At 43.3% G+C, this 13,101-nt stretch overlaps 5 non-coding genes across 5 annotated transcripts; all 5 read left to right on the top strand.

Moving 5' to 3' along the window:
- Window positions 1–278: 278 nt before the first annotated feature.
- Window positions 279–351, top strand: Trnav-cac. Its single transcript has one exon. It is a non-coding gene; the product is annotated as a tRNA-Val (tRNA).
- Window positions 352–3,628: 3,277 nt separating this feature from the next.
- Trnav-cac lies at window positions 3,629–3,701 on the top strand. Its single transcript has one exon. It is a non-coding gene; the product is annotated as a tRNA-Val (tRNA).
- Window positions 3,702–4,138: 437 nt separating this feature from the next.
- Trnam-cau lies at window positions 4,139–4,210 on the top strand. Its single transcript has one exon. It is a non-coding gene; the product is annotated as a tRNA-Met (tRNA).
- A 969-nt stretch (window positions 4,211–5,179) lies between these two features.
- Trnav-cac lies at window positions 5,180–5,252 on the top strand. The gene has a single exon. It is a non-coding gene; the product is annotated as a tRNA-Val (tRNA).
- A 1,627-nt stretch (window positions 5,253–6,879) lies between these two features.
- Trnam-cau lies at window positions 6,880–6,951 on the top strand. Its single transcript has one exon. It is a non-coding gene; the product is annotated as a tRNA-Met (tRNA).
- The last annotated feature ends 6,150 nt before the right edge of the window (window positions 6,952–13,101 follow it).

The following is a 13,101-nucleotide window of genomic DNA, read 5'->3' as shown; positions in this document are numbered from 1 at the left end:
CAGCTCGGATAGTTAAGTTAGAATAGGTGAGCGTTAGTTTGGTTAGGTTAAGTTAGCATTAGAATAGTTAGGTTAGCATTAGAATAGTTAGGTTAGCAACATTATTGTTAGGAGAGCTAGGTTAGGTTAGTGTTAAGGTGGGTTAGGTTTGATTAGCATTAGAGTGATTAATATTAAGGTGAAGTAAACTGGGAGACCAGCCTTCACGTGATGCACTTTTTTTTTCCAAACGCACAATAGAATTTATCAAATAGCAAGATACCCACAGTATTATTATCGTTTTCGTAGTGTAGTGGTTATCACGTGCGCCTCACACGCGCAAGGTCCCCGGTTCGATCCCGGGCGAAAACATGTTTTACACGAAGTAAAATTATTAGATTAATTTAAACATTTTTAGTACTCCAAATTCATAAAAAGATATATTATTAGATAATTTGTTCAATGACGCTGTTTATTGTATGCGAATAAGAATAAATTATTAAACAATTCGGGTCATTACTTTTGTTTAAATAAGGTCTCCTTTTCTCTTGTATAAATTCCATCGCACTATAAATTAAGGTAGCGACGATTAAACACATCCCCAGTCTGACGCAACACCTCCCAGTTAGTCCAGGAGCGTATGTAGATAAATTATGCTCCGTGGTAGGTTTAGTGATGAAAAGGCGGGACTGGTTTTGTTTCCTCAGAAACTACCCAGGGTGTCGCTCAGTGGTGCCTGGTGTGTGCAGTATTGATGACGTCAGCGAGATGGCCCCCAACGCAATTCCTAAAATCTTCAATATTTATGGACCAATTTTATTTTTTAAGGTTTCATTTTAAATATATTTTTAGGCCTAAAAAGTGGTCCTAACAACATTTACTCTAAAGTCAATGGTCTCTCAGATATTTCAATATTAATTTTATGATGCAGATATACAATTACATCACTGGTGTTATACGTTCAGGAAATAGGCTCCTCCTACTGGTATTACGTCACAGAAATGGGCGAAGTTGTCTTGATGGAGATGTGGGGAAAATAACTATATTGCAATAAACAAATTACGAATCGAACATAAACGGACCTGAACTTGTTAACATTACAACCAAGTCAGTTTTTAGTGAAAGTATTACAAAAGATGTTGGTCATTCCTGAGCTGTTGATATTAGACTACATGAGAAGTACAAAACACAGAAACTCATCTCTGAATCTAGCACCAGGGATTTATGGGAGCCTATCAAAAAGTACAAACTAAATCTGTGTTCAAGAGCCAAGAAGAAATTAATAATGAATGTGCCTGGTACTGTTAAAGAGACAAGAGCAGACAGATCACTATTTGTTGTAAGCAGATTACAGCGTCAAGTAGGGTACGTGAGACATTAGGGCTCTGTGAATTCTCTCCTGTACCACGATCACTGTTTAATGATGATGAAACTATGCACCTTTGCCTATCATTACCCTTTAACTATCGTCCAATCAGTTTAATCTCAATTGTGGGAAAATTATTGGAAGCAATTAGTTACATATTCAGTTCAAAATCACCTCGAGAAACACAAATGAATCTCAGCATGGCTTTACCAGAGGGCATTATTCTCCGACAAACCTATTATCATTCTCTTCGGTCGTTTGATGCGGTATACCTGACTACAGCAAAGCCTTTCATAGGGTCCCTCATGAAAGGCTAATACGGAAAGTGGAAGCACATGACATTGGAGGAGAGACATTCTAAATTGTATTAGTGCGTGGTTAACGGAAAGGAACCACAAGGTTAACATAAATGGCACAAGTCCGACTGGGATAACGTCACAGTAGCGTACCCCAGGCTCAGTACTTGGGCCATTACTATTTGCTATGCACATTAATGACAAAAATATTGGAGTAGACAGCACTATGAGTAAATTTGTTGATGATGTGAAAATAGGGAGTATAATTAAATCTGATGAGGACACCGAAAAATTACCGCAAGACCAACACAAACTCTTAATGTGGACCGAAAAATGGCAGATGCAATTTATCGTAGAATAGTGTAAATCTGTAAGGCTTGGGAACGGAAACAGGGAACAAACTTTCAGATGAACAACGTAGATAAAGATATATCCGACTGTGAGAAAGATTTAAGGGTTATGATAAATAGAAGCATCAAACCAAGACAGCAATGCAGTTAAGTTCGAAACAAGGCTAACTAAGTAATAAGGTTCATATCTAGGAGCACTAGTAACAGGAGAAGCGATGTTATATTACAACTATATCTTTCATATGTGAGACCGCACTTTGAACGTTAATTGATTCCCTAAAAAAACATTTAGGGAAGGATGGCAAAGTTAATCCGGGACATTAAGAGCCTTGAGTATAAAGACAGAATAAGAAAACTTAATTTGCATATTCTTGAGAGACGTAGAGTGGGAGGCGATATGATCGAGGTGTATAAATGAAAGTCGGGGTTAAATAAACGTGATGTAAGAAAGGTACTTAAACTATCTAACCAGAGACGAACACGTAGCAAGAGTTTAAAATGAAACAAATTTAGATTTAGGCGAGAATTAGGTAAACATTAATTTTAAAAGGTGTTTTGCATGAGCGGAAAGTTACCAAGCATCATCATTAACTCCAACTCGCTGTGAAGTCTTAAATATAGGTTGAACAGAGTGATTAGGGTTGGGCGTAAACAGGACTGCCTAGTATGGACCAATAAACGTTGAGTGGGAACAACTTTCACCTTTTTTTCAGATTTCCTACATTCTTATGTTGTTAATGACTTCCCCAAGACGACAGTATAAAATCGTAAATGACAAGAGAACTCGAATTATACACAACAAGAGACCATAACACATTTATCATAACAGTAACATATTCACCAGTACAAGGCTGAAATAATAATGAGCGAGTCATCCCACCCACAAAAACACCTTCCCCCGTTTATTTTTTGTGATGACATTTCTGTAACTCCAACAAATACGATCGAAATTCGTTGAAACTCATAATTTTCACAAAACTACAAATCTGGATTAAATTTGATCTCATGTGGTCAGTCTATTACAAAAACAACACTGACAGGCAGACGGATAGCGTTTTCTTCTATATGCCTCCCGCTCTGGGTGTGACAGGCAGACCATGAAGAGCACTGGAGCAACAACTTCACGCAACAGGTAGCTTAACTGATCATGGTTAAGGGAAACTGTGCAAAGCGTATACAGTATCCATCTCACCTGAAGCCAGTGACACACACCTTGGTCTACAATTAGAATTCCTCACCTCACAAAGATAACTTCGAAACGGCGTTGAAATTGCACTAAGACACTACCTTAACTTGCCTCGTTCTAATTTAAGGCAATCATTAATCTCGTAACCTAATTTGAGTTCTCCTAAAGATCTGCAATATTTGTCTGACTGAATGTGGTGCAACTCCTTACTTCGCCCAACCCATTAACTCGGCAAGATTAAAGGTGTAATATTCTCATTACTCACAGGTCATGATGCACCGTATAACAAATGTACTGTACTGTACCGAGATCACCAAGGCTGTGTAAAGTGTTCGTGGTTCTGAAGCAAGACACAGGCTTTACTCCTTCGTCCACAAGATAAACAAATATTAAGAGTTTATAATCAATAATGTAAACAACAAATACCATTATCGCATACAATATGTTACAGGTTTCCGTAGTGTAGTGGTTATCACGTGCGCCTCACACGCGCAAGGTCCCCGGTTCGATCCCGGGCGGAAACACTTTTAAGTTAACACCCAGCTACTGTAGACTACGAGGCACCGTGTATCATTGAGTGACTCACGGCTACACGGTCCCTCGCAGTCTAGCGCTAACTTCATGTTTTTGGTGAACAAAACTAACTGGGATATTAAGGTCTTAAAATATTATAATGTAACATCCAAGGAGTATCACTTTATTACCTCTGTGTTATGATGGAGAAATATGTAGGTACTGTAATGATATAACTTTTTAATAAGATTTAATAACATAACGTAAAGGAGATAAAAATGACAAAAACTGAGCAAAGCTTACAGTATATTCTCTGTAACTGAATAAACATATTACAAGACTTACAGTAAAGTACAGCGACACAGAGGCAAGCCAGAGAGAGCCAAGACAGAGGGAACAATAACCTGACTACTGAGCATATACCCGCTTCCTCCTCTATAAGACAGAAAGCAGAGTGGCGCAGTGGAAGCGTGCTGGGCCCATAACCCAGAGGTCCGTGGATCGAAACCATGCTCTGCTACGATGATTTTGTTTCTTTTTAATTTATTATTAGTAACACTGTATAACTTGAGATTAATTTTGTATTCTCAATAAAAGAATGAAGGATTAAAATGACGGGTTAGAAGTGTCGATCAACATATAATATCCAAAGTTACTACCTGACTTTCACAACACGAGTCAATACATACCTAACCTATCCTCACTCGCCAAGCTAACTCGTCAGATGACCCCAGTCCTAACAGAATAGGGTCCCAGTTACGATAGACCTCTTGTGTTAACGGGGCCCAGTTCTAATCGTTAACTTAGGCCCAATTAAGGATAGAGCTGCACCCACCTGACACACACTGAACCTGTGCCTAGCTGATGGGTGCTGCTTTAGGAGGATATTTTACTCACTCTTAACGCCTTCACTACTGGACGCTACTTCCAATATTTTGCTTAGTCAACGTCAGAGGAAAAGAGCATTGAGAGTTGGGGTCGTAGTGCAGTTAGGCCTCTAGCTCGTAGGGGGGTTGTAAAGGTACTGCTGGTGGTTGGGTGGTTGGTACAGGTAGGGTTCCGGGTCCTAGGTCGTACTGATGGGAGGTCGTAAGGGTCCTGGTTTACGGTCGTATTACAGGAGTGGATCGTAGTAGAGGTAGGGTTAAAAGGTCCGAGGTCGTACTGCTGGGGAGATCGTGGTCCAGACAAGGTTCCGGGTTCTAGGTCGTACTGATGGGAGGTAAGGGACCCGGTCTAAGGTCGTACTGCTGGGAATGATTCGTAGTACAGGTAGAGTTAAAGGTCCTAGGTCGTACTGCTGGGGGTGGGTCGTGGTACAGGTAAAGCTCCGGGTCCCAGGTCATACTGTAAGAGAAAGAGGTCGTGGCACAAGCCGTGGAATAAGTAGTGTTGTCAGTCGTGTCATGAGGTTGTGTAGCCATGGGAGTTGTGTGTACGCGAGCGTTTATTTCAAGTTACCATTAAAGGATTAAAATACGTTAACATAGTTTCCGTAGTGTAGCGGTTATCACGTGCGCCTCACACGCGCAAGGTCCCCGGTTCGACCCCGGGCGGAAACAAGATGATATTTTATAAAGGACAACGAAAATTAACAGTGTCAAGTGTTCGTTGGATAGAACGTAGACCTTCGCTACGTGAATCTATCACTGACCTTTGACCTGATAGCTTACAAAATTAGACCAGCGAGCCAATCAATGGTTGGTAGGTAAAGCGGAGGGGGTGTTGTGGACTCACTGCTTGGCCCAGGCAGAGTTTATACAATGCTCTCTCCTGGAGGTCGAGGGCGGAAACAAACTTACTAGTTTACTAAGATTTGTTTTACATAGTCAGCAAACATTGTCTGAGTAACGTAACCAAGCAGTGTAGGAGGTGTCGAGTCAGTATCAATTAGTGTTCTGAATATATATCTACTAAAGATTTAATATCGACCAATAACAACAAATAAAAGGAATTCAGAACCGTTTATACAAAGACACGGAGAAAATGAAATCGACAAAAGAAGGGTAAAACTTATCACATATAATAACAGCAAATAAGTCTTGTTATAACACTGTGTTAATACCACCTTGTTGATGACGTAGGAAGCCAGTGACTAACAGAGAGACCATGCAGCTGGCCATTGCTACCATAGAGCTACAGGACGTACACACACACACACACACACACACACACGACTCCTGGGTCTGTCCTCTTGGGGGGGCACATTACTATATCTTTCATAGTAAAGTTAAGGAACTAACCGACCATAAATAATAAAGTTCAACCCACTTATAACGACCTACCTAACCACCTCACTACCACTCCAACCTGAGGGCGGAGGTCCTGCTTGTTCACTCACCCTCCACCACCACTATAATTACAGTCTTCAACCTTATACGCATTTATCTTCTCTACCATAATGCCCAACTGGCAGTAACACCTTATTAATAGAACAAGTACTAATTAAAGCCTCATACACAGTCAAACCTGAACCCAAACTAATTTACCGTAGCAACACACACCTCATCCTGCGGCCACAACACAACTTATAACATGATGTAAATACAGTAACAGTCTCGTCCCCTCGACCCGCAACTATAATGTAGTATATTGTTGTTCAGGTCTGACAAACACCTTGCCCCTCCTCTCTATGAACACTATAGCGACTACTTCACAAGTTTCACTCCGCATATAGTTGATACAACACCTACCTACGACACTATTTTGGTTGAAACAACAAAAGGATGTTCGGCATAACGGTATCCTATAAGCAACTGGCCAAGTGGCCATATACATATTGGTTGCCCCTCGCGTTAGAGGCTGACCGGCCCTAGGGCCACATAAGTCGTGAATTTGTTTAAGGCGTAAAAGCTGTCACCAACACTACAACCACACCCTAAGCTGTATGACTCATTGTCAAGGAATAACCCCAAAAGATCGGATTACTCTCTAACTGCACTGGCTATTTACTACCCCAGAACTTGATCCGCAAGTTAGTTAACATACAGGTTCCCAATAATGCTGGGTAGATAGAGGCAGCTGCTGCTGTAAAGAAACTTGTTCAGATTTCACACTGCTCGGAGATCGAACTGTGGACCACTTGCTTGCGAAGCAAACATGCCGCCCATTAAACACAGTTTCTTTCACCAAACAATAGCATGAATCTTTCAAAGTTTAAGTGTCAGTATTCTCACATAATAACAGAACAGCAGAGTGGCGCAGTGGAAGCGTGCTGGGCCCATAACCCAGAGGTCCGTGGATCGAAACCACGCTCTGCTATGCTTAAATATTTTCGCGATTCTTTTTCTGTATTCCTTAGGAGGAATATATTAGTCAAACTAAGGCTTCAGTTGTTTCAGGGCCAAAGATGATGAATATCGTACAGCAGGAACGTCGTCAACCACCACGGTGGCTCAACACCTGCATTACGCCACTCTCAGTAACTGCCACACTCACTATTTCTGCAGCTCACCAGTCACTACTGCACACTCACTCAGGTATTCCACCATTGTGGATGGATCCATAATGGTGAAGCTGTATGATGGTGAAAGTATCACCAATAGGAAAATAAAGATGCAAAGTTTCCCACTGCCTTCCTTAGCCTGTGAGGTTCATACTGACAGCTTGTGATCAACTAGTAAGTCATCCGCTCACCAGCCATCTGCACCTACGTTCATCTGATCAGGCATGCTAACACGATGTTGATGACCCCGCAATGTTGTACACCAATTAGGGCAGTAATAGATATTACTCACACATGGTGGCGTGTGGACACTGAGGGAGGGAACGTGTCGCAAAATCACCGAACACGATCCTGTCCACTGCAATGCACTAAATATATCCACACACCTCTTACCTGACTCGCCTTTAACCATCTTAACATAGTACACCACAACATAAACGACTTCTTAAGGACATATTATTGAGCATACTCATCCACACACCTCCATCCCACTATACTCTCACACTCCTTAACGCATCCTCTCATTCCTACACTGACCTCTACAAACTCTGTCTTTACCAGTTTATTCTGTTTTAAAATAATTATATATAACAGTGATGAAGCTTCCCCCAACAGAGGGTCAGGAGTGAGTGTGTCAGTAGCACTAAAATTCTGTGACTTTACTGTATTGGTTCCTGCTCAGCCAAGCATACTAACAAAGTCCGTCTCAAAAAAGAAATCTTAGCAATACAAAGCTCCTTCAAGAATGTCTTTGTGTCAGAGAGAGTAAGAAATAACACCAATGGATCGAACAGTGTTTCCGTGACGTCATTCGTTAAGGGGTATTGAACCTTGCGGCGGGTTAAGAAAAGGGTCAGTATCATGCAGATGTCTTACCTCGCCCCTCACAGGTATCCCTCCTCCATGTTTATGTTGGAGTCCATTCTGTTTCCGCGTCACGCGCTGGTTGTGCCGTGTGTCACCGCTGACTGTTGTGCTACCTCTGTGTAGTTGATCTTCTGTATATAATGACGAGTGTTTTTGGTGTTGATTCAGGCCGAGGTGTGTTGTGTTAAGACCCTGGACTCCGGTCTACTGGAGCTTCCTAACTTCCTCCCAACACCTGAAGAAATAACCCCTCCTTACCGCCTGACTTAAGGGTCGCTGGATCACGTCCGGGGATGTGAAGGCGGTCGAGTGCAGTGCCGGCTACATTGGCCCCGAGTGTACCGAAAAAAAAAAGGCTTAACTCTTAGGGCGCTGTGTCCGCATTACTCCGAACGGGATGTCACGCCTAATGGCCCCACGTCCACCACTCGCGTTTATTAGTCTATACTATAAATGTCACAAGTCTACCTTACATGTACCCAATGAGAGTTGTTGACCTGATCGTGTTTTCAGGCTCCACACCCAAACAATTAATACTTAAAACTGTTAAAAAAAAAGTAACATTATAGAAGAGAGGATCAAGGCGTCGTTATAAAGGTTCAAGAAGCGCTTATTAATTAAGAAAGCAGGTGAACCTTAGGTGCATGACAAGTTCAGGTGACCCTCGTGTACATGGGAGAGGTTCAGGTAGGCAGACGTATAGAGTGAAGGCTTCGGGGCGTCTATAGGTTGATGGTGGTGAGGACCCCTGATATAAATGGCCCCAGACCCCCATCACATTAATACCACACCCCCTCACCATTGACGCTGATGTTTTATGACCACCAAGATTCAATTAGGAGATAAACCAATGAGAAGCTTAAGTGTGGCTTTTTTTTTCGGCCAATCAATGTTGCCCATCCCCCCACCTAGACCTTCTTCCTCCACGCCTGCGAGACCTTCCTTCACACCTGCGACTTCTCTTCTCACACCTGCGAGACCTTCATCCACACCTGCGAGACCTTCATCCACACCTGCAGTGACCTTCCATCCACACACCTGCAAGACCTTCCTTCCTTCCCTTCACACCTGCGACCTTCCCTTCCTTCCTTCACACCTGCAGAACTTCCTTCCTTCCTTCCTTCACACCTGCGAGACCTTCCTTCCTTCCTTCACACCTGCGAGACCTTCCTTCCTTCACACCTGCCAGACCTTCCTTCCTTCCACACCTGCCAGATGCTGTGCTCCACTGAACGCCCCGGTGTATCAGTCTTGCTAACACGGTAACACTGCGATGAGTTTTTTCTTCACTGTGACCAACTTAAAATTGCCTGAAAATAAAAATCTACTCACAACATATAAGACTTGAGGTGTACCAGTCTCGCTAATGTGGTAATACTGACAACCAGTAATTTCATCACTGTGACCAATTAAAAATGACAACCCTTCAAGTCTTCCCCATCACCATGAATTCTACATAAAATATATATAATATAATGCGATGATTTTATTCATATTTTTTTCCATCATCGTCAGGGATTTGGCAACATTAGTTTCCCCAAATTGACGCCGGTGTTGTGTTGTTCATTTATGTTTCGTCAACACTTTTCTCTCTGGGGAATTAATTGTTTCAACTCGCTTTTCTTTTCATTTTTTGTGTGTGTTAATTTCAGTTCAAAAACAAAAATATAATCTCAATATTCTTCAGCTACAAAACTTTATCTTATATATTCAGCAACACAATTCACCTAAATATTAATAATTAAATTTTATAACCCAGTCAACTAGTTTTATTCTAATTTCTTCATCATTATTATTTTAAATAAACATCACATTAAACCTAAAATTAATAAAAAAAAACTACCCCCAAAAAATCCAGATTATATTAAATTCCTCTAAGTGTTTCAAATTCAACAACACGATTCACCAGGGAAAAATATCTTCCAATTCGTGTTTCCTTTACGTTTCTAACAGTGTTGCAAATTCATTCTCCTCTGCCTGGATGAAGCCATAGATCAGCGTGGCCAAGACTCCCCCGCTGAGTCAAGTTTGGTGTTGGGTTAATGTATGCGTCACCGTCCAGCGTTGGTGATGCTGAAGAGGGAGTGAACACCCAGGTTTAGGGGAGGGGGGGAACCAGGGCAACCAAGGGGGTAACCAAGGGGGTAACCAAGGAAGGGTAACTATAAGGGTAACCATGAAGGAATCAAGGGGGGTAACCAAGGGGGATCAAGCTAATCACAAGGGGGGAATAAAACAAGGGGTAACCAGGGGGGAGGCAACCAGGAGGGTGGAGTAACCAGGAGGCAGGGGAGAGTAACCAGGGAGGAGTAACCAGAGGGAAGTAACAAGGGGTGGAGCACCCAGGAGGGGTAGGGGCTCACAAATGACTGGGGGATTGGGGTCAAGGTGAGGGAGGAGGGTAAAGGTGAGGGAGGATGGGGTAAGGTGAGGGGGATGGGGTAAAGGTGAGGGGGGATGGGGGTAAGGTGAGGGGGATGGGGTCAAGGTGGGGGGGGATGGGGTCAAGGTGAGGAGATGGGCAAGGTGAGGGAGGATGGGGTCAAGGTGAGGGAGGATGGGGTCAAGGTGAGGGAGGATGGGGTCAAGGTGAGGGAGGATGGGGTCAAGGTGAGGAGGATGGGGTCAAGGTGAGGGAGGATGGGGTCAAGATGAGAGAGGAAGGGGTCAAGGTGAGGGAGGATGGGGTCAAGATGAGGAGGGAGGGGATCATGGGTAGGAATTTGTCCCTATGTAAGAACGTCTTCCATTAGTGTGAACCAATTACACTTTCCAGATGAGATGATCTACCGCCAATCACATTTCAGGACGCAATCATTCTGCCAAATTCTAAAATAGATATGCAAGGCCTCTCTTTAATATGTCATGGAAGCCACACATCCACAACATTGCTTAAGCTGCCTCCCTGAAGTGGGAATGCTGTACAGATGCTGGCTACTTTCACTCCCTGAGCAGTTGCTTCAAGTATTTAAGGATCTGTTCGTCCTAACTTGGAGTACTGCTCTCATATCTGGGGTGGCTCTTCTGTCCAACTATTAGACATGGTGGAATCAAAGGCATTTCGTCTTATTAACCTCCTTTAGTTGACAATCTTTCTTCCTTTCTTCGCCGCAATGTTGCTTCACTCTCTTTACAGGTACTTAACGGGCAGTTCGGTGATTTGGCATCCTGTGTACCGCCGGTAAGGCCGTGGGCTCATAACACTCGTCTTGCCTGCGAGGTGCCCACCGTTTCTCTGTGGATGTCGGTCACACTAGAATAACCTGTTATAGTACTCTGTCCTCACACGCCAAACTGTGGAATGCTCTGCCTTCTTCTGTGTTCCCATACCATACAATCTGTCTCTAATTTAAGAAGCTGGCATCTTCGTGGTGTAGATTAATATAATCTTTTTCTTTTCTATTTTTAATTCTCTAACTCTGATCTTCTGCCCCAAGGCCCCGTTGTGGGTCGATCGCCTGTGTCCTGGTGGATTATTCCCGTAAAAAAGAATAAATGTATGTCGGGAATCACTCGTCTATATAATCAAATCAATGGCGAATATTTCTCTCGTGAACATAATAATCACAGACGATAATCATCATTTCCCAGGTGGTAAAAGACGAGGATGACGAGCAGACGAAGGAAGAGAAGTGACAGAAGGAAAAGGAAGGAAGAGAAGTGACAGAAAGAAAAGGAAGAAAGAGAAGTGACAGAAAGAAAAGGAAGAAAGAGAAGTGACAGAAAGAGAGGGGGGAGGAAGAGGAGGAGGAAGAGAAGAAGGAAGATGGAGTACAGGAAGAGAACAAGGAAGGAAAATGAAGCAAGAGCAGAAAGAAGAAGGAAAATATGATGGAAGGAGAAGAAGAATAATAGAAGAAAAGTCGGAGGACGAATAAGACAATATATGAGGAAGGAGAGAGATGAAAGTACATAAAGAGAAACATGTAGGGAGAAAGACAAAGAGAAAAAAGAGAAAATAGGGATACACAGATAGAACAATGGTACGAGAGAGAGAGAGAGAGAGAGAGAGAGAGAGAGAGAGAGAGAGAGAGAGAGAGAGAGAGAGAGGAGAGAGAGTGACGGCTCAATGTGTCATTAGTAAACACACTATGACGGGTGATACAGGGTGGTGTGTGTGTGTGCTAAAAGTAGTCAGATAGGTAGTGGCAGCAGTAATGTGGTGTTGTGGTCGGGGGTGGTGGCAGTAGTCAGGTGGTGGCAGAAGTAAGGTGGTGGCAACAGTAGTAGTCTGTGGGTGGTGGCAGAGTCAGGTGGTGGCAGCAGTAGGAGTTCAGAGTGCAGCTGGGGTGGTGGCAGTAGGAGTCAGGTGGTGGCAGCAGTAGTAGTCAGGTGGTGTGCAGGCAGGTGGTGGCAGTAGTCAGGTGGTGGCAGTAGTGAAAGTTTGACGTCAGCTTATGAATCTGATCGGTCTGATTACCGCGTTGACGGTATGTAGGTCATCCAGGTAAACAGGTGGTGGTCGTAGGTCATCCAGGTAAACAGGTGGTGGTCGTAGGTCATCCAGGTAAACAGGTGGTGGTCGGTATCATCCAGGTAAACAGGTGGTGGTCGTGGTCATCCAGGTGAACAGGGGTGGTCGTAGGTCATCCAGGTAAACAGGTGGTGGTCGTTGAACAGAAGATGGACACTCAAATACTGTGAAGTTACAGTCGCCTCGTTAAGGAAGACGTAAGAACGAACCAAATTAACTCACGACTAAATCACTAAAATGACGTCTTATCTCTCACCTCAATGTGTTCATTTACTAAGACAAGTTAAAGGTACATAATTACAGCAATGAATATGTCTGAACTTGGACTTGCTGTGAGAGAGGAGTTGCTGTAGTGATGTTGGTGCACAGAGCTACTGATGTGTCAGATGGAATAGTACACTACTGTGCCGGTGTACTACTTTACAGGTGTGTTGGTGTACTGGGGGGGGGAAGGGGGGAGAGGGGAGGGGGAAGAGGGGAGGAGGGGAGGAGAAGAGAGAAGCAGGGCACACCACCCAGCGACCACTGCCTCAACCAGCACCGCCATCCTCCACCATCTTGTTGGAGGAGGCAGCCAATTATCATTACCTGAGCTACAGAATTATACTTCTCTAAGCGGTGGCAG

The sequence above is a fragment of the Homarus americanus genome, unplaced genomic scaffold (genome assembly GCF_018991925.1).
Source record: "Homarus americanus isolate GMGI-L3 unplaced genomic scaffold, GMGI_Hamer_2.0 scaffold26351, whole genome shotgun sequence".
NCBI classification, from domain to species: domain Eukaryota; kingdom Metazoa; phylum Arthropoda; class Malacostraca; order Decapoda; family Nephropidae; genus Homarus; species Homarus americanus.
The sequence above is the reverse complement of the archived record's forward strand: the minus strand, read 5'-3'. Positions and strand labels throughout refer to the sequence as shown.